Source organism: Pecten maximus, chromosome 1, assembly GCF_902652985.1.
Source record: "Pecten maximus chromosome 1, xPecMax1.1, whole genome shotgun sequence".
Classification (NCBI taxonomy): Eukaryota; Metazoa; Mollusca; class Bivalvia; order Pectinida; family Pectinidae; genus Pecten; species Pecten maximus.
Window position 1 is genome coordinate 19,561,157 of NC_047015.1, and position 22,104 is coordinate 19,583,260.

Sequence of the window (22,104 nt, forward strand, 5' to 3'; positions counted from 1 at the left end):
TGGTACAACACGGATGCGCTAAATATATAGACGCAACATATACACGTCCACGAGTATATAGACAAACACCATTTTCCTAACAAATGGACATGGAAACGTATAGTTAAAAACGCTACAGACGTGAAAGAAGAAAAATTACTACGACAGAGAATGAACTCCGACAGTGATTTTAAACGATTTCAGTATGTACACAACACGTCGTACAGACCGTATCCACTTCTAGACAATTCTAAAATTAAACCGAATGTGAAAATGTATATATGTAAAATGTTAACATGTGTTCCCTTACACACAACAGTTTCAGAACATTGTGATAAATGTGGTGAACTCCGATCGGATATAATCAGACATTACCTGACTTCATGTAAGGTTACCTACGCCCTGAGAGATGTGTTCAAAGACAAAATTTTAAATGAATATGGTATACCTCCATATCTAGCTGTTAGTAACATGGAAAATGAAATTCTTGTACAGACTATGTTCAAAGGCAAAATCAGAGACTGTGTATTTGATAATGATGAGCATTGTAACTCATTTCAGAATGATTGGCGTCATTCTTGTACATGGCTTCGAAAATATATTTCCAATAATGAAAGAAAATGTCTGTTATAAACGGAAATGAATAATGAACATTGATCTACAAACGTCTTTGTAAATAGTATTTACTACATTGTATTTGTACTCTCTTTAAAAGAGGAATAAAAGAATATTGATTGATTGATTGATTGATTGACAACGGTGCCTAGTACGGGAGTGACGCTACCCTAAAAAGCGCGGGTGCGCATTGACCCATGGTCACTCTAATATAAAAATAACTCTGACCTCTGACCTGTTAAACAGGTTTACATATATATATAAATAGCATACGATACAACTGCGTACACATATACATATGATAAATACGGAGCATGTACATGCACAGTAGTACAAAAATGGATAAATCTAAATAATACCCAAATGTCATTAAATAATGACACTGTTACACATGGGAATGGGTACTAAAACATTGTAAATCAAGGGCTAGATAAAAGGTTCATATTTGTCATAATGATATTGTTCAGTTTCTTCAAATTCACGTCATGATTGACTGTTCGCTGTTAAATGTTGCAGAAAAGTCACTGTTAGTACTAATAGAAGTTCATATATAAATTCAAAGTTCTGTATGAAGTGGAGTAACTGGATCTCAAAACAAGTTGTTGGACTGGAACAAGTATTAATATTAAACTGTCAAACAAATGAAACAATGATCATTCCGTTATCCCCCGCATGGGTTGGAAAAGTTTAGTTCATCGTCCACGTGCACGTGGTTCGACTGGCTGATGAGTGATGGATACACATGTGTACACGGGTGTCGACGTCAGTGACAGGATACTGGATAATTATATGTACGAAGTTCAATTACGAAAATATAACATTGCGATGAAGGCTGACCCGCCGGCCACACCGGCGAATACACAATAAAAAACAAGTTACATATTGTCGTCAGTTAGCCTAACCAGGGTTTGGATTCTCCACCATGTAGTGAACTGTGAGGTTGGTTGGGGACTCGCTGATTTACATTCCAGATATTATAGTTAGGCAATGAAATAAACACGTCTTTCCTGTTCCAAATCTTTCTGTATTCTAACAATTATAATCTTTTATCACAAGAGATTTACAAAAGGGGGAATAACTCCGATACATACTGGAGTTTTATTATCTCCCTTAGACTGTAATGTGTAATCTCCTCACACTCTTATAACTATATATACATAACACTTGTGCTCCAAATACTATCTTCATTTATTTCCAATATAGCGCATGGACCGCAGCGATTTTCAGTGATCTTTTACGTCCGTGAATGTGGCTGAATACTGCATGGTTATTTCAAACACCTCTGCACAGTTTGGCCAGTCGGAGCAATTTTTACATTTCACTTTGAAAATCGCCTTTTCTTTATTACAAAGCAATTTTCTCTGGCAAACTTATGTTGTCGACTTATGTAATTAAAAAACAGCAGAACATTTGTCAAAAAGCCATCTTGGAAAGTCTCTCCTGGCTGAAGAAAGCGAGCTTAATCCAGATGGGAGTCATACCACGCACGATTCAAGCAATGGCTGCTTTTCAAACACACAACTCGTCTCCAACTATTTCTTTGACGTCATCGAGGCACTCGTTAGAATAGTAACAGCATCTCTCAATAGAATCTGATGACGCTAGAACACCAGAGCGAGACGGAAAGGATAGGGTGCTGGCTGACAAAATGAAAGTGCCTTATATTGTATTTGAGAGTTCAAAATACAGATGTACCTTATCTCAGCGTGTGAAAGATGCCAAAAGGGCCAAGTCTATGGAAAGCCAAATTAACATATATATTCAATTAATTGAACCTATCTTCAATTATTTGAAGATAGGTTCAGTTAATTGAAGATAGATTCAATTTAACTGAAGAGAGGTTCAATTCAAATGAAGATATGTCCAATTATTTGTACCTATCTTTAATTACTTAAATATAAGTACAATTGAATTGAACCTATCTTCAATTGAATTGAACCTATCTCTAATTGAACTGAACCTGTCTCTAATTGAATTGAACCTACATGTATCTCTGATTTAATTGAACCTATTTCTTATTGAATTAAACCTATATTTAATTGAATTGAAGCTATCTTCAATAATTTGAAGATAGGTTCAATTAATTGAATATATGTTAATTTGGCGTTCCATACAAGTCACTTTTTGTCAAACTAGACAAGACTACGGACAATTGTGACCTTCCATATACAGCTGAGTGTAAGCTAACCTTTACACCTAGTGCACTACGTTTAAACTGGTAACAGGTGTGACCACAAATCCCCCTATACAGGTAATGGACAGTGCGACTGGACACCTGTGTTAGATACCTGTAGTTGTTACATATACAGACCTGTGTAAATTGACTGCCTTAAATCTGTCATCCTGACTTTTCCAGGTATATTTAGATGTTGATAAAATCTCATGTAATATTAACTAAAAATAAAATTGGCTGCGGTTCTTATATGATACATTGCACAAGAGGAATTACAACTCTATCAGTTTGATTTGTAGTGTTTTTTTTTATCGTTATCTTTTTTAAAAAGATTTCATTATAGTGTAAAATTAAGTTTTATCTTCCTGATTTCAAAATTTTGATGCTATTCATTTATTTTTTTAGATGTAATCAGAGATCTATATACTAATTAGTTTAGTATATAAGTCTCTGATGTAATTAATATACATTTTATATTAATAATTAATTCTACCTTAGGCCTTGATGACTGTTGGTAGATTTTTTTCTCTCAAGTACGCTGTATATGTACATATATCTTAATATTCATTATTTTATCAGACAAAAATATTTTTAAATTCAAAGTATTGTTACTTCACTATATCTGTGAATTCAACCATGAAATCATTTCATATAGTACATAATCAAGAATCATAAGTTTCGTATATTCTCATAATGTTCTGTAAGAGACATATAATATCTATCTGTATGTATAATTGGTACTCTCAGGACATGCCTGTTGTCATGGCCACCTGGGCCCCAGGGCCCAAACCCCACCTCACCACCACCTTATGGACCTCCATAACACTTTACCTATATATATGTATCAGATGAGGATCAGTCTTAAGGTTCGGACTGTTTTAACACCTGCCTATAGTTTTGTCAAGCCCCAATTACCTCCCCAGGGGTTCATTTATAGCGTGCTGTGCTATAGGCTCATCTACCTTACTTACCTGTAATTAATTAGCATCTGACCAGCTAACACTACTATAATATCTACCTGTGGATGTTTTTCAAGTTATAGTGTTGGTTTTTTTTTTTTTGCGAATCATCAAAAAATTATTAATTTTTATATACATTTTTCTTCACAATAAAGATATTCACTAAATATAGTTTATATGTTTATTTTCTTTAATTACAAGAAGAGGTAAAATCCCCATCAGTTATACATTTTAAGGTAAAGAACAATTAATCATTTTCTTTATGCAACAGAGAAACACATAAATGCTGATCAAAATGTATCTCAATTGTTTTTAAACAATATTGCAAAAAAAAAAAAACATGTTAGCGTGAACTGTAAATAAACAACTTTGGCTTAAGGTCCACATGTATATAATATATTTGTTAGCAGGTAACTTTATGGAAGAAAATTATGAAATTACAAATACAAGTGTTGTATAATTCAAGTGTCGTATGACAAGTACAGGTCCAGATAGATGAACATGTATGCGTGTTATATAAGCTTAAAAACTGTTGCAACCTTCCCCCCCCCCCCCCCCCTTTCCCAGTTTGCCAGTATATGTATTTTTCAAAACAAAATTATTATACAAATTTAATATTATTTTGTATTGCTTTAGATAAATACTAAGCAAATGCAAGTTGTATCCTTTGTAAGGGGCTTATTACATGTTTGTAACAGGTATGTTATATGTTATGTCGTTTCAATAAAACGGCCATTTTCAATCAAAACTTAAAGTATTGCTTATTTTTTACTATTGTACTATTACATAGCTTGCTGCTGGTCTGTCTGAGGAAACCATTCAACATAAATGACATTAATTATTCCCTCAGGCCATTATCTCATTCTGTGTTACCTGTTACATGTTCCTGGAATCAGATCCAATATGTAAGACATGCGGGATACCTTCGGACAATATCCTGTGGTAGACACCACATGGACTTCAGATTTTTTTTACAGTCTTACGTGTATTTGGACATTCCCTGGTTGTATTGCACATTTTCAGACGTTTTGATGGGCTAGATTAAAATTCGTTAAACATGACATACCGATGTTCATTAGAACTGGTTATCTCCCCAAACCATATATATATATATTTTTCATTTTTGGCACAAAAAAGGTACTATATTCTTGTTTATGTACTTGTTTGGACTAAAATGGCTATATGTAAACGCAGGACTACAGAAGCTACCAAAAACACATACAGGCTATCGTATTAGCTTCTTAGGGCGTTTCAGGTCTACATGTAAAAAGCATAATGCTTTCTGTTGCCATATGGTTGGCTAAATGGAACACCCACACAACATTTGAGGTCATAATGTGGATGGTATTATGATTGTATGCTACTATTAAAAAAAGAACGACAGGAAAACGGTTAATTACATATATATGAATTTACAGTGTGCAAAAGGGCCATAACTGCAATAAAAAAAAATAAAAAAAAATTTAACACGGGTTTCAAAATTAATCTGCAATTCAATAGGATAAAGCAAAATGCCAAGTTACAAATAGACGTAGCAAAGGTATAGCGAGATATAGTCCGGAAAACTGGTAATTACGAGAAATTCCTGTGAGCAAAGTGTCACAACTGCGGCAAAAATGGAATATTGATACAGGGTTCGAACACTGTAATTCATTTTGACAAAGCAGCACACTAAGCCATAAATTGATATGACAAACAGTAAGGAAACGGTTCCGAAAACTAGTGTGACGGACGACGCCGACCACGATGCCACTGACGACGCCGCGTAACGACGCATAAACGATTCCTAAGTGTCCGCCATGGTTCGCAGGCGACACCATAAATAGTCTTCCGGTGTCATTAATGAGCACTTACATTACAATGTATACATACAACACTATTGCTTTATTTTCTTCCTCATTACCAGAGACCTATATACTATATAGGTCTCTGTCATTACATACAATTGTAATTGTACTGTATCTTGTCGGCATGAAATTATGCCTGGTCATGCTTAATCTTAATTTGAACACGCACACAAAAACAGTATAGATTCTAGATTATAATTATATTCCTTTAAAAACTCTTAAAACTTATACTAAGTCATACGATATGATATACATGATAGGTCTATTTCACTAAGAGCAGGTTGAAACTTGAAGTTCGATATTTTATGATTAAATTTTTAAAATCAGGGAAGGCTCATCAACACGTGAGTATGACTTCAAGATTGAATAAAAACTCACAAGCTTAAGGTAAATATTACAAGGATCGTAAATACTACTTTGTCAAAATATAATCTATGTATGCATATATCGGTTAAATATTCAAAGGTCTTAATGTAGGAATGCAGTATGTGACCATATGTGACAACTGTTCAAGTGTGATTTCGTATTTCATCGTGTCCCTGAATACATGCTATTCGAATGAACTAATGCAATCGTTCCAACAGCATAAATGCAGGCTCTCCATACAGCTGTGAGTATAGCGTTTTCAGTTTCGGTTTCAAACAGATATATATCGTTACAACACCATATAAAGATAACTGTCTATTAACTTTTTCTATGTTTAATGTCTTCGATACGAAAAGTTAAAACCAATAGATGCTTACTATAAACTACCAGACTGTAATTTTCAAATATACCAAGCTGACGAAATCGTGTCATCTACATAAATGCGTGCTCTCGTGTTCACCATATAGGCGAATGTATCCGATAGATTTCAGGTGTTAGTGAATCATGGCAGCGACAACATGTCGACTCGTAATTCTGGCGGTGTCGGTAGTTTTGACTACCTGTCAAACACAAGACACAAACTATGTGATTGGGGCAGGGATTGCTGACATTACAGGTCCAGCAGCCGGAATTAATATGGTAAGATTGTGTAACCTGTGGAGACCACACACTACACGTACATGTAGCTAATTAAAGTGTTAGGCCTATAACACTAACATGATGTACCAGTACATGTTTAGGGACTAGGGCCTACATGTTAATACTGTCCATACTTGTCTACTTGTAACTATGGGAAAAAACCTTTAGAAACAATTGAATATGATAGTACCAGAGACCTATATAGTATATAGGTCTCTGATAGTACCCAAGTCTAGTTACTTAGAAATTGATTGTATTTGTACATGTAAAGTTTTTCTTTATTCAAAGTCATTGAATGTTCTGATGTATATAAGGATAGTAAGACTAATTTGTGTCTACTTGGCCAGTTGGTCCAGACTAAATCTTAAACAAATGTTCTTTGTCCATCAAATATTTACAAAATTGTCAGTTTTACCAAAATAATATTTGTAGGGGGACTGGACTGGGTCGATTATCGGTGACCAGGTAGCTCAATTGGTAGAGCATCCGGCTAGTGTTCGGAGGTCCCTGGTTCGGACCCGGTCTGACCGCTACATTTTCTCCTCCTATTACATATATATACTACAGTGTATCCAGGAAAATTGTTTAACATCAACCTTTCAGCACATGAAGGATGGTGTCTTCTTGAGTGTGGCAAATTCAAAGACTGCATTCAAGGGCCACTTTCTAGTGTGATGTCAGTGAAATGTCATGTCACAGAAACACTAGCTGACATTACATCTCTCCCAGCCCATTCTCATGACACAGAGATTGGCCAGTTTTCTTCTATATCTCTTTCAGTGTTAAAGGTGAAGCAAGAAGAACATTGAAATATATGTGCAATTATTGCCATGGTTTGTCATGATCAGTATCAAAGGAGATGTACATACATTTTGTTTCTATGCATTAGGAAGACAAAAAATGTTGTTTAGAAAATTCAGTTGCTTATTTGAATCATATATGCGATGTGGACAACGTACATGCCATGCAATATAGATTTTCATAGTGGTGATTGGTTGTACTAGACAGTCTACAAGATTACATTTTTAACTCATATGGCATGAAGCTTATGGTATGATCCATGAGTTGGTGTCTGTTGATTGTCGTCTGTTGATCCTTCCATATTTGTCTTCCATCCGTCCATCAACTTTTAACTTCTTCTAGAAAACTTTAAGCAACTGGGAACTAACATTTGGCCAGGAGGTGCATGGAGAAGAGTACATTAAAGTTTTCTCATATAAATGAACTTTATCTATTTTCAAGGTCACGGGGGTGAAATAATTTTTAAAAATTAATTTGCGAATCTTCTTCTCAAGTTCTAAAATACCCAGAGCACTCATATAAATATACTGTACATAATATTTTGCCAGCAGGTAACAAGGGTTGAGTGCTATGATGATTCAGCATACAAATTACCTTATCAATAGGGCTAATTTTCAAAGTCACCATTGTGAAATATGAAACAATATTGCTACAATTTATGGGTTTCTATGCAAAAACCTTACATTATGATTCACCACTGTATCAGTAAATCATATCACCTCTAACTATTGCCTACCATTTACCAAAACATCACTGACATATTCACAGTCAACATGAAGATTGAAAATAGTAATTTTGTTTTAATTCCTAACTGACCATTGTGAGTAATTCAGGTCCTCTGGACCTCTTGTTAGTAGATTTGTGATTGATCATGATGACATCCTGGGAATGGTAACGAAACTGTTACACTGCTGTTGCCCTATATATATATATATATATATATATATATATATGTGTGTGTGTTCACCAAGGACATGTTGCTTAACTTGCCTGGTCCCAGACTTCTGAAATTAATTATTATATATAACTGTAGGTGTCAATTAAGAGACCATTTTTCCAACAAATATTCAGGTGCACACATGTGGACTTAATTTAAGACAGATATAATCTTCGCTGTACATTCGTATAGGCAGCACTTGAAGGACAGATAACATTTTACTTCTAAAGGTGCATTGGCAGGGACAGATGCCTAACTCCCACATTCTGTACAATATACGTACATAATTGGTGCCATTTTATGATAAAATACTATGCTAGCCTATGCGTGTATAAATGACCATCTGGCTGACAAGCAACAACTCTGTTATGCAACTGCAATTCATAAGTATAACTAGTATTTAAAAATAACAGTTCAGATTAATTTATCATAAATTGTTGTCAGTATTAAAATTAGTTATTGGTTAATAAGATGCCATACACTCAACATTCTAAAGTTAAATAATTCTACACCAGGGTATTTAAAAAAATCATATTAAGTAATGTAGAATGTTTTAGTCAAATAAAAGAGAAAATCACATCTGTCAACGTACTTTTGTACCAAGTACATGTGGACTGAAGTTTTAGATTCAGAGTTCACCTAGGTTAATTGTGAAATACAAACCAAGGTTCTTATCGTTTATGTGGATTTGACTGTGTGACAAGTCAGTGGAACAACAAGATAGCTGTATCCTAGCATAGCTGTCATGTCTCCACAGTAGCCTACAAACAAGGGCTCATCAGGTAATGGAGACACAAAGTAGGTTATGTACTGATAGGCGACATCATACCACACACATTCCTCAGGTACATTTTGTATCTAGACTTGAAATTGGTTGATGAGAAAATGATACTGTAGAGGTTCACAGAATACTGTCCAGATGCCCTGTGAAATGATTTTGATTAAAGAAAGCAACTAACTTAGGGACCAGATGAAGTTTTCCTCCATGATTTCTACAACACCTGCCACACCTACCACACCTACCACACCTACAACACCTACAACACCAACCACACCTACACCACCTACAACACCTACCACACCTACCACACCTACCACACCAACACACCTACAACACCTACCACACCAACAACACCTACAACACCTACCACACCTACAACACCTACCACACCTACAACACCTACAACACCTACCACACCAACAACACCTACAACACCTACCACACCAACAACACCTACAACACCTACCACACCTACAACACCTACCACACCTACAACACCTACCACACCTACCACACCTACAACACCTACAACACCACACACCTACAACACCTACCACACCTACCACACCTACAACACCTACCACACCACCAACACCGACCACCCTTCCCACAACCTACCCAACCCACCACACCTACCAAAAACTACCACACCTACACACTAAAAACACTGCATACCTACCACACCTACCACACCTACCACACCTACCACACCTACCACACCTACAACACCTACCACACCTACCACACCTACCACACCTACCACACCTACAACACCTACAACACCTGCCAAATACCAAACCACACCTACCAAAACCTAGCCACACCAACAACACCACCACACCTACACACCTACCAACACCTACCAACCCTACAACAACCTAACACACCACACCTACCACACCTACAACACCTACAAACACCTACCAACCACACCACCACCACCTACCAACACCCAACACCTACACCAACCACAACCCTACAACACCTACCACACACCAAAACACCTACCACACCTAACACACTACCAAATACCACACCTACCAACCCCACCCCACACCTACCACACCTACCACCACCTACCACACCTACCACACCTACAACACCTACCACACCTACCACACCTACAACACCTACCACACCTACCACACCTACAACACCTACCACACCTACCACACCTGCCACACCAACAACACCTACCACACCTACCACACTACAACACCTACAACACCTGCCATACCTACCACACCTACCACACCTACCACACCTACCACACCTACCACACCTGCCACACCAACAACACCTACAACACCTACCACACCTACCACACCTACCACACCTACAACACCTACCACACCTACCACACCTACCACACCTACAACACCTGCCATACCTACCACACCTACCACACCTACCACACCTACAACACCTACAACACCTGCCATACCTACCACACCTACAACACCTACAACACCTGCCACACCTACCACACCAACAACACCTACAACACCTACCACACCAACAACACCTACAACACCTACAACACCTGCCATACCTACCACACCTACCACACCTGCCACACCTACCACACCTACCACACCTACAACACCTACAACACCTGCCACACCTACCATACCTACCACACCTACCACACCTACCACACCTGCCACACCTACCACACCTGCCATACCTACCATACCTACCACACCAACCACACCTACCACACCTGCCACACCTACCACACCTGCCATACCTACCACACCTACCACTCCTACAACACCTACCACACCTACCACACCTACCACACCTGCCACACCTACCACACCTACCACACCTACAACACCTACAACACCTACCACACCTGCCATACCTACCATACCTACCACACCTACCACACCTACCACACCTACCACACCTACCACATCTGCCACACCTACCACACCTACCACACCAACAACACCTGCCACACCTGCCATACTTACCATACCTACCACACCAACAACACCTGCCATACCTACCACTCCTACAACACCTTCCACAACTACAACACCTACCACACCTACCACACCTACCACAACTACAACACCTACCACACCTACCACACCTACCACACCTACCACACCTGCCATACCTACCACACCTACCACACCTACCACACCTACCACACCTACCACACCTACAACACCTACCACACCTACCACACCTACCACACCTACCACACCTGCCACACCTACCACACCTGCCATACCTACCATACCTACCACACCTACCGCACCTACAACACCTACCACACCTACCACACCCGCCATACCTACCACACCTACCACACCTACCACACCTGCCATACCTACCACACCTACAACACCTACCACACCTACAACACCTACCACACCTACCACACCCGCCATACCTACCACACCTACCACACCTACCACACCCGCCATACCTACCACACCTACCACACCTGCTATGCTTTTTGTTTTGTTTTGATGATGTTAGAGTATATATCTGAGACTAGGTACTTTTTGTCATACCATGTGACTGTACTGTTAATTCTGTGGTACTGACTTGCTCTCTGAAGGTCAGACACTTCAGATTAGGTGTTCATGTGTGTCCCCATCATCAGTAGGCTACCTTCATGTGCCTGTCGCTACTTTGAAATATGTAAAATTTCCAAACAAACACAGTACAATTATGTATATATTTATTAGTTATGAGAAATTAAGCCACTTGATAACATCATTCAGACATTTTCTTTGTATTCAGTTGAGTCAGTTGTGTTTGTATCAGGCATAAACTGAACTGGGCAAGAATAGCACTTAAATTGTTGCATTAGTCAGAACCAGTAAAAACACACCAACAATTTAGTTATGGACCATGTGAACATGTATGCTGTGCTAAACTTATGCCAATCTAATTGTAACTATTGTTTCCTGATGGAGGCTTATCCAATTATAACTATTGTTTTACTGTTTACTGCTAATCCATTTGTGACTTGTTATATAATTGTTAGGGTTTGCTAATCCATTTGTAACTTGTTTTATTGATGGGGTATGCTAATCCATTTGTAGCTTGCTATATTGTACTTGGAGTGTGCTAATCCATTTGTAACTTGCTATATTGTTGGGGTATGCTAATCCATTTGTGACTTGCTATATTGTTGGGGTATGCTAATCCGTTTGTAACTTGTTTTATTGTTGGGATGTATGCTAATCCGATTACAAGTTTATAACTACATTTTTTGTATTTGTTTTACTGTGAGGATATAATGCTTATCTGATTATAATGCTAATCCAATTGTAACTATTATTTATTGTTTTGATATGCTAATCTGAATCCAACTGTTGTTTTACTGTTGGATATATACTAATCCAATTGCAACTATTGTTTTACAGATGGGATATGCTAATGCAATTGTAACTTTGTTTTTATTGTTTTGATATGCTAATCTGAATATAGCTATTGTTTTACTGTTGGATATATACTAATCCAATTGCAACTATTGTTTTACAGATGAGATATACTAATCCAATTGTAACTTTTGTTTTACAGATGGGATATGCTAATCCTGGACAGATATCTAGTGGATTACACCTGAGGCAGTATTCCAGAGCCTTTATTGTGGCTGATAAGAGCACCAGTAGTAGCCCTGTTGTTTTCATCAGTACAGATTCATGCATGCAGTCACAGGACCTCAAGCTGGAGGTATGGGTGAAAGTGTAAAAGTTTGATGTAGACAGAGGTATGGGTGGTAAAGATGACCGATAATATTAGTGTTAATGCTATAATAAGTAACAAATAATGCCATAGACTAATATTACACCAGTATAACTTTTACCTGTGTAATACAATGATATACCTGTATAGAAAAATGTTTCACCTGAGAATGTGTATTATCATGTTATATCTATTATGTTATATAATAACATTTTACCTGTATAGTATCACATGTACACTTTACCTGATTATTATATTACACTATATTACCTATTATAATATTGTGTGTATATAATGTAATATTTTACTTGTGAAGTATAATAGTTCACCTGAGTATATATAGTATCACATTTTACCTAGGTATTATATTGTACACATATATGTGCATTTTACATATGATAATTTAAGGTTACACATATATATATAATGGAATTTTGTTTGTGAAGTATAATCTAATACCTGTATGATATATCACATACCTGGTCAGGTATGTTACACCAGTGTCATATAACTGTGTTGGTTTTATACAGGTGATAAGGAAACTGAAAGCCAAGTACGGAAATCTTTACACAGAAAGGAATGTTTGTATCAGTGGTACTCACACTCACTCCGGACCTGGTGGATTCCATCAGTACCTTCTCTACGATATCACTTCTCTTGGATTTGTCAACGAAACACTTCAGGCTTATGTTGATGGAATCGTGAAGGTACATGTGCTTCCATGTATGCAAATCTTATGCACAAAGCTAGCAAGCAATGGGAATATTTTCAAGGTCATGTTCAAAAGGATATCTAGCACACAAGATTATGAAGTAAAAATATGATAAGTCAGATAATACCTAAACCACGAGACAGTAAGATAAATATCCAACACACTATATGTTATAGAGCACACTTGATCAGACAGTGTACTAAGATAAATATCCATCACATTATAGATCACACTTTTTCAGACAGTGTAGTAAGGTAAATATCCATCACACTATTCATTATAGAGCACACTTGGTCAGTGTAGTAAGATAAATATCCATCACATTATACATTATAGAGCACACTTGGTTAGACAGTGTAGTAAGATAAATATCCATCACACTATACATTATAGAGCACACTTGGTCAGACAGTGTAGTAAGATAAATATCCATCACATTATAGAGCACACTTGGTTAGACAGTGTAGTACATGTAAGATAAATATTCATCACATTATACATTGTGTTGTAGAGTGTAGATAGAGCACACTTGGCTAGGAAACCAGGAAATATCTATGTCAACACTGGAGAACTGTTGGAAAGCAACATCAACAGAAGTCCAGCTGCTTATATCAGAAACCCCCCAGAGGAAAGGGCAAGGTAAAAAACAACACTAATACAAGTGTTACCTTGTATTGTAAACACAATTGGCAATGTAACAATGAGATAATGTAACTGTTTAACACTGTTAGATAATTATATTTTTGTTAATCAGTGCTGTATAAATGTGTTTCTTCATCATTTTTGATAACCGATGCTTTTGTTTATCATAAGATGATGCTCTTGTTTATCATAAGGTATTGTATGCTCCTATTTATCATAGATAATCTTTGCTCATTTTTGTAATTTTTGATAGATCTATGCTTCTTTTTATCATTTTAGTTAACCCATGCAACTGTTTCTCATTTTAGAAACCACATGCTTCTTTTTGTCATTCTATATGATCCTATTTATTATTGTTAGATACAAGTACAATGTTGATAAGAACATGACAGTTCTGAAGATGGTAGACGCTGAAGGCAAAGATATTGGAATGATCAGGTGATTATTGCGACATGAAATACTACAATGTTTCTGTTATAGAAAGGGCAATTTCCTTACTTGCATTTGATGAACACACTTAACTGTGAACAGGGTTATCCGTAAATGTGTATGAACTAAAAATATAAGTTTGTGATATGGTAATTTGTTTGTTATTATCCAACAAAGCAGAGGAGGATAATAACACTTGACTTTGTCAGTCTATCCATCAATCCATCTGTTTGTCCATCCAATCAGTTAATCATCCATACGTTACAACTAAATTAATTTTCTATTAATCAGTACCTAGTATAATTTTCTTCTGTCTGAACATTCTATAGGATCTCTGTGGAACTAAACTTTTGTATCACTATAGATATTATTTGATGAACTTCATTAACTTGTATCATGGAGAATGGGTAACATTAAGTTAGGCTACTCGATGGTCCACCACAATATTTGACATCACTGAGTTATAAGTTTCTTAATTTAAACTGGATTTTCAGTGGGGTAGATGAATTCAATACAGAGCATAAAAAACCCCAACTTATAACCATACTTAGGTTCAGTTCAGCAAGGGAGTGTATAGGCACCAGGTCCTAACATTGGTATAGTATTGAAGATAGCCTGATCCACTGTGTAAGGGGACGTAACTCAGAGTTATTAATTGAACTCTGACCTATAGATGAAGATAGGATAAAATGAATGAAATAAAGTATGGATTTGTGATGTACTTATGAAGAAAGGCTTGCAGTTCCTCCAGAGATTCTCTTTAAAAACAAGTAATTTTGTCTGGAGAATCCTTAGGTGAAGGGGGACTCCTTATTAATGCTGGTCCTATTTTTGAGTTCCAGTAGTTTAATTGCTCAATATAGAATTTTTTTATGGTGAGAACATGCAGAACTGAGCGTTTTTTATATCAAAGGGTAGGTTTGTAATGCATTATTAGATAAATTTAATCTCATTTTAACATCTAACCAGTATTTAACACGGACTCTTTACAGCTGGTTTGCCGTTCACTGTACCAGTATGAACAATACCAATGGATTAGTAAGCAGTGACAACAAGGGCTATGCCTCTCAGCTAATGGAGAAGGATTTCACCAACTCAGACTTCCCAGGAAATGTACGTAGTCCTCATCACACTATGTCTAGTCCCATTTGAATACATTAAAAGGGAGACATCACAGCAGAAAGGAACTTCTGTTTCTTCATATTGAACATTTAAATGCAATGTGTTAAAGGTCAGAAGGTGCAAAGCAATTATAAACATGTATATTGGCAGTATTGGTTTGGTCTGGAGCTTAGAAAAGGAATTTTTTTAAATGTGACAATTGGAAACAAGTAGTGATTTTTTTATTCACAAAAAGAAATCTATCTCTATGTAAATAATGTAGATAAGTATACTAGACAGGTGTCTGTGTGTCTTTTGCAAAAGTCTTTAACCCTTACATCTGCACTAAGTACATATTGCCTTCAGCTTACACAGCTTACTATATCTATATATAAAGTACAAAAAAAAGTGAAGTAAAGTCCTTGTGAAGAATAAAGGTAAGAAATGTACAACAAAAACAAGATTTACCGCAAGGCCTTTCTGCCTTCTTTGGCTTCTTCAGGCGGAATTATAACTATGTATAGCCTTCAAATTACACAGCTGACTATGTATATGTGAATGTGTATATATGATGATTACACATTATTATAACGGTCATCTCTACTTGTTAGAGACAAATTGAGGTACATATAGTTTACTTATTACCTGCTGCTCCTACTGGCTATTACATCATAATTGAATTCACTGTGTAATGTACAGTGTAAGTAAGACTGTATGTAAGTATGACTGCTTGATGATGGTTATGTAAATCTCGAGCTAAAACAGTCACAAGTTTGTATATATTTACTTTGTCTATGTCAGGGTAAATTTGTAGCAGCCTTTGCCCAAGCTAATGAAGGAGATGTTTCCCCCAACACTGCTGGACCAAAATGTCTGGACACAGGGAAACCTTGTGATGTTCTACCAGTACTTGTAATGGCAGGGTGAGTAACTAGTAGTGTGAGGGTGAGTACCTGGTGTTGTGAGGGTGAATATTCCTGGTGTTGTGAGGGTGAATATACCTGGTGGTGTGAGGGTGAATACCTGGTGGTATGAGGGTGAATATACCTGGTGGTGTGAGGGTGAGTACCTGGTGGTGTGAGAGTGAGTACCTGGTGGTGTGAGGGTGAATATACCTGGTGGTGTGAGGGTGAATACCTGGTGGTATGAGGGTGAATATACCTGGTGGTGTGAGGGTAAGTACCTGGTGGTGTGAGGGTGAGTACCTGGTGGTGTGAGGGTGAATATACCTGGTGGTGTGAGGGTGAATATACCTGGTGGTATGAGGGTGAATATACCTGGTGGTGTGAATGTGTATGAGGGTGAATATACCTGGTGGTGTGAGGGTGAATATACCTGGTGGTATGAGGGTGAGTATACCTGGTGGTGTGATGGTGTATGAGGGTGAATATACCTGGTGGTGTGAGGGTGAATACCTGGTGGTATGAGGGTGAGTACCTGGTGGTGTGAGGGTGAGTACCTGGTGGTGTGAGGGTGAGTACCTGGTGGTATGAGGGTTAATATACCTGGTGGTGTGAAGGTGAGTACCAGATGGTGTGAGAGTGAATATACCTGGTGGTGTGAGGGTGAGTACCTGGTGGTGTGAGGGTGAATATACCTGGTGGTGTGAAGGTGTATGAGGGTGAATATACCTGGTGGTGTGAGGGTGAGTACCAGATGGTGTGAGAGTGAATATACCTGGTGGTGTGAGGGTGAGTACCTGGTGGTGTGAGGGGTGAATATACCTGGTGGTGTGAGGGTGAGTACCTGGTGTTGTGAGGGTGAATATACCTGGTGGTATGAGGGTGAGTACCAGATGGTGTGAGAGTGAATATACCTGGTGGTGTGAGGGTGAGTACCTGGTGTGTGAGGGTGAATATACCTGGTGGTGTGAAGGTGTATGAGGGTGAATATACCTGGTGGTGTGAGGGTGAATATACCTGGTGGTGTGAGGGTGAGTACCTGGTGTTGTGAGGGTGAATATACCTGGTGGTGTGAGGGTGAATACCTGGTGGTATGAGGGTGAATATACCTGGTGGTGTGAGAGTGAGTACCAGATGGTGTGAGGGTGAATATACCTGGTGGTATGAGGGTGAGTACCAGATGGTGTGAGAGTGAATATACCTGGTGGTGTGAGGGTGAGTACCTGGTGGTGTGAGGGTGAATATTCCTGGTGGTGTGAGATTGTGTACCTGGTGGTGTGAGAGTGAGTACCTGGTGGTGTGAGGGTGAGTAACTAGTGGTGTGAAGGTGAGAACCAGGTGGTGTGAGGGTGAGTACCTGGTGGTGTGAGGGTGAATATACCTGGTGGTGTGAGGGTGAGTACCTGGTGGTGTGAGAGTGAGTACCTGGTGGTGTGAGGGTGAGTAACTAGTGGTGTGAGGGTGAATACCTGGTGGTATGAGGGTGAGTACCTGGTGGTGTGAGGGTGAATACCTTATGGTGTGAGGGTGAGTACCTGGTGGTGTGAGGGTGAGTAACTATTGGTGTGAGAGTGAGTACCTGGTGGTGTGAGGGTGGGTAACTATTTGTGTGAGGGTGAGTACCTGGTGGTGTGAGGGTGAGTAACTATTGGTGTAAGAGTGAGTACCTGGTGGTGTGAGGGTGGGTAACTATTTGTGTGAGGGTGAGTACCTGGTGGTGTGAGGGTGGGTAACTATTGGTGTGAGGGTGAGTACCTGGTGGTGTGAGGGTGTATACCTGGTGGTGTGAGGTGTATACCTGGTGGTGTGAGGGTGAATATACCTGGTGGTGTGAGGGTGTATACCTGGTGGTGTGAGGGTGAGTAACTATTGGTGTGAGGGTGGGTACCTGGTGGTGTGCGGGTGAGTAACTATTGGTGTGAGGGTGGGTACCTGGTGGTGTGCGGGTGAGTAACTGTTGGTGTGAGGGTGAGTACCTGGTGGTGTGAGGGTGGGTAACGATTGGTGTGAGGGTAACTATTGGTATGAGGGTGAGTAACTATTGGTGTGAGAGTGAGTACCTGGTGGTGTGAGGGTGAGTAACTATTGGTGTGAGGGTGAGTACCTGGTGACGTGAGGGTGAGTAACTATTGCTGTGAGGGTGGGTAACTATTGGTGTGAGGGTGAGTAACTATTGCTGTGAGGGTGGGTAACTATTGGTGTGAGGGTGAGTACCTGGTGGTGTGAGGGTGAGTAACTATTGGTGTAAGGGTGAGTACCTGGTGGTGTGAGGGTGAGAATCTTATTAATGGTGTGAGGGTGTTTACCTAATTAATGGTATGAGGGTGAAAACTTAATTAATGGTGTGAGGGTGAGTGCCTAATTAATGGTGTGAGGGTGTGTACCTTGTTAAAGGTGTGAGGGTGTTTACATGATTAACGGTGTGAAGGTGCATACCTAATTACATGAATAACGGTGTGAAGGTGCATACCTAATTAATAGTGTGAAGGTGCGAATCTAAGTAATGGTGTGAGGGTGAGTACCTAATTAATGGTGTGAGGATGAGTACCTAATTAATTGTGTTAGGGTGAGAACTTAATTAATGGTGTGAGGGTGAGTACTTAGTTTTTAGAGTGAGTAATTATTGGTGTGAGTTTGTATCCTTAGTTTGATTTTGATGTAGGATCATCCCTTTATTTACAAATTTAACAAAGTCATGTATATTTTATGTAAAACAACGTATTAATTTTAATCTACAGGAAAAGTGGATATATATATCTAAGATAGTGAACAATTACGGAATGTAGATATTCTCATAATTAACAATGCAATTAAATGTACATTGTGTTATTTAGAGAACTTGAGTTAAATAAAGAATGATTATTGTGTGACTTGATTACAGAATGAACAATGTGTTGCCTTTGGACCTGGGAAGGATATGTTTGAAAGTACAAAGATAATAGGAGAGAACCAGTACAAAAAAGCCATGGATCTCTATCATACAGCCACTATACAGTTGTCTGGACCAGTCGACTTCAGGCACTCCTATGTTGACATGACAGATGTTATAGTTCAAGTGAATGCCACAACAAAGGTCAGTAGACATCATACTCAAGGTCAATACACATCACACTCAAGGTCTGTACACATCACACTCGCGGTCTGTACACATCACACTCAAGGTCAATACACATCACACTCGCGGTCTGTACACATCACACTCGCGGTCTGTACACATCACACTCGCGGTCTGTACACATCACACTCGCGGTCTGTACACATCACACTCGCGGTCTGTACACATCACACTCGCGGTCTGTACACATCACACTCGCGGTCTGTACACATCACACTCGCGGTCTGTACACATCACACTCGAGGTCTGTACACTTCACACTCGAGGTCTGTACACATCACACTTGAGGTCTGTACACATCACACACGAGGTCTGTACACATCACACTCGAGGTCTGTACACTTCACACTCGAGGTCTGTACACATCACACTCGAGGTCTGTACACATCACACTCGCGGTCTGTACACATCACGCTCGCGGTCTGTACACATCACACTAGAGGTCTGTACACTTCACACTCGCGGTCTGTACACATCACACTCAAGGTCTGTACACATCACACTCACTGTCTGTACACATCACACTCGTGGTCTGTACACATCACACTCGCGGTCTGTACACATCACACTCGCGGTCTGTACACATCACACTCGAGGTCTGTACACATCACACTCGCGGTCTGTACACATCACACTCGCGGTCTGTACACATCACACTCGCGGTCTGTACACATCACATTCGAGGTCTGTACACATCACACTCGAGGTCTGTACACATCACACTCAAGGTCTGTACACATCACACTCACTGTCTGTACACATCACACTCAAGGTCTGTACACATCACACTCAAGGTCTGTACACATCACTCTCAAGGTCTGTACACATCCTACTCAAGGTCTGTACACATCACTCTCAAGGTCTGTACACATCACACTCGAGGTCTGTACACATCACACTCAAGGTCTGTACACATCACACTCAAGGTCTGTACACATCACACTCAAGGTCTGTACACATCACACTCAATGTCTGTACACATCACACTCGAGGTCTGTACACATCACACTCGCGGTCTGTACACATCACACTCGCGGTCTGTACACATCACACTCGAGGTCTGTACACATCACACTCAAGGTCTGTACACATCACCTCAAGGTCTGTACACTCACACTCGAGGTCTGTACACATCACACTCGAGGTCTGTACACATTCACACTCGAGGTCTGTACACATCACACTCGCGGTCTGTACACATCACACTCAGCGGTCTGTACACATCACCTCGCTGGTCTGTACACATCACACTCTCGGTCTGTACACATCACGCTCAGGTCTGTACACATCACACTCGCGGTCTGTACACATCACACTCGCGGTCTGTACACATCACACTCGTGGTCTGTACACATCACACTCGCGGTCTGTACACATCACGCTCAAGGTCTGTACACATCACACTCGAGGTCTGTACACATCACACTCGAGGTCTGTACACATCACACTCAAAGTCTGTACATATCACACTCAAGGTCTGTACACATCACACTCAAGGTCTGTACACATCACACTCAAGGTCTGTACACATCACACTCGCGGTCTGTACACATCACACTCAAGGTCTGTACACATCACACTCGCGGTCTGTACACATCACACTCGAGGTCTGTACACATCACACTCAAGGTCTGTACATATCACACTCAAGGTCTGTACACATCACACTCAAGGTCTGTACACATCACACTCAAGGTCTGTACACATCACACTCAAAATCTGTACACATCACACTCAAGTTCTGTACACATCACACTCGAGGTTTGTACACATCACACTCAAGGTCTGTACACATCACACTCAAAATCTGTACACATCACACTCAACATCTGTACACATCACACTCAAGGTCTGTACACATCACACTCGAGGTCTGTACACATCACACTCAAGGTCTGTACACATCACACTCAAAGTCTGTACACATCACACTCAAGGTCTGTACACATCACACTCGATGGTCTGTACACATCAACACTCAAGGTCTGTACACATCACACTCAAGGTCTGTACACATCACACTCAGGTCTGTACACATCACACTAGAAGGTCTGTACACATCACACTCAGGTCTGTACAGTACACATCATTCTCAAGGTCTGTACACATCACACTCACTGTCTGTACACATCACACTAAAGGTCTGTACACATCACACTAAAGGTCTGTACACATCACACTAAGGTCTGTACACATCACACTTGAGGTCTGTACACATCACACTTGAGGTCTGTACACATCACACTCAAGGTCTGTACACATCACACTAAAGGTCTGTACACATCACACTAAAGGTCTGTACACATCACACTAAGGTCTGTACACATCACACTCGAGGTCTGTACACATCACACTCGCGGTCTGTACACATCACACTCGCGGTCTGTACACA

The 22,104-nt window shown here is 39.4% G+C and overlaps 1 protein-coding gene across 2 annotated transcripts in view; it reads left to right on the plus strand.

Moving 5' to 3' along the window:
* The window catches only part of LOC117327142 (neutral ceramidase-like), a 155,626-nt gene that overhangs the window by 108,053 nt on the left and 25,469 nt on the right, over nucleotides 1–22,104 (plus strand). The window lies entirely within an intron of this gene.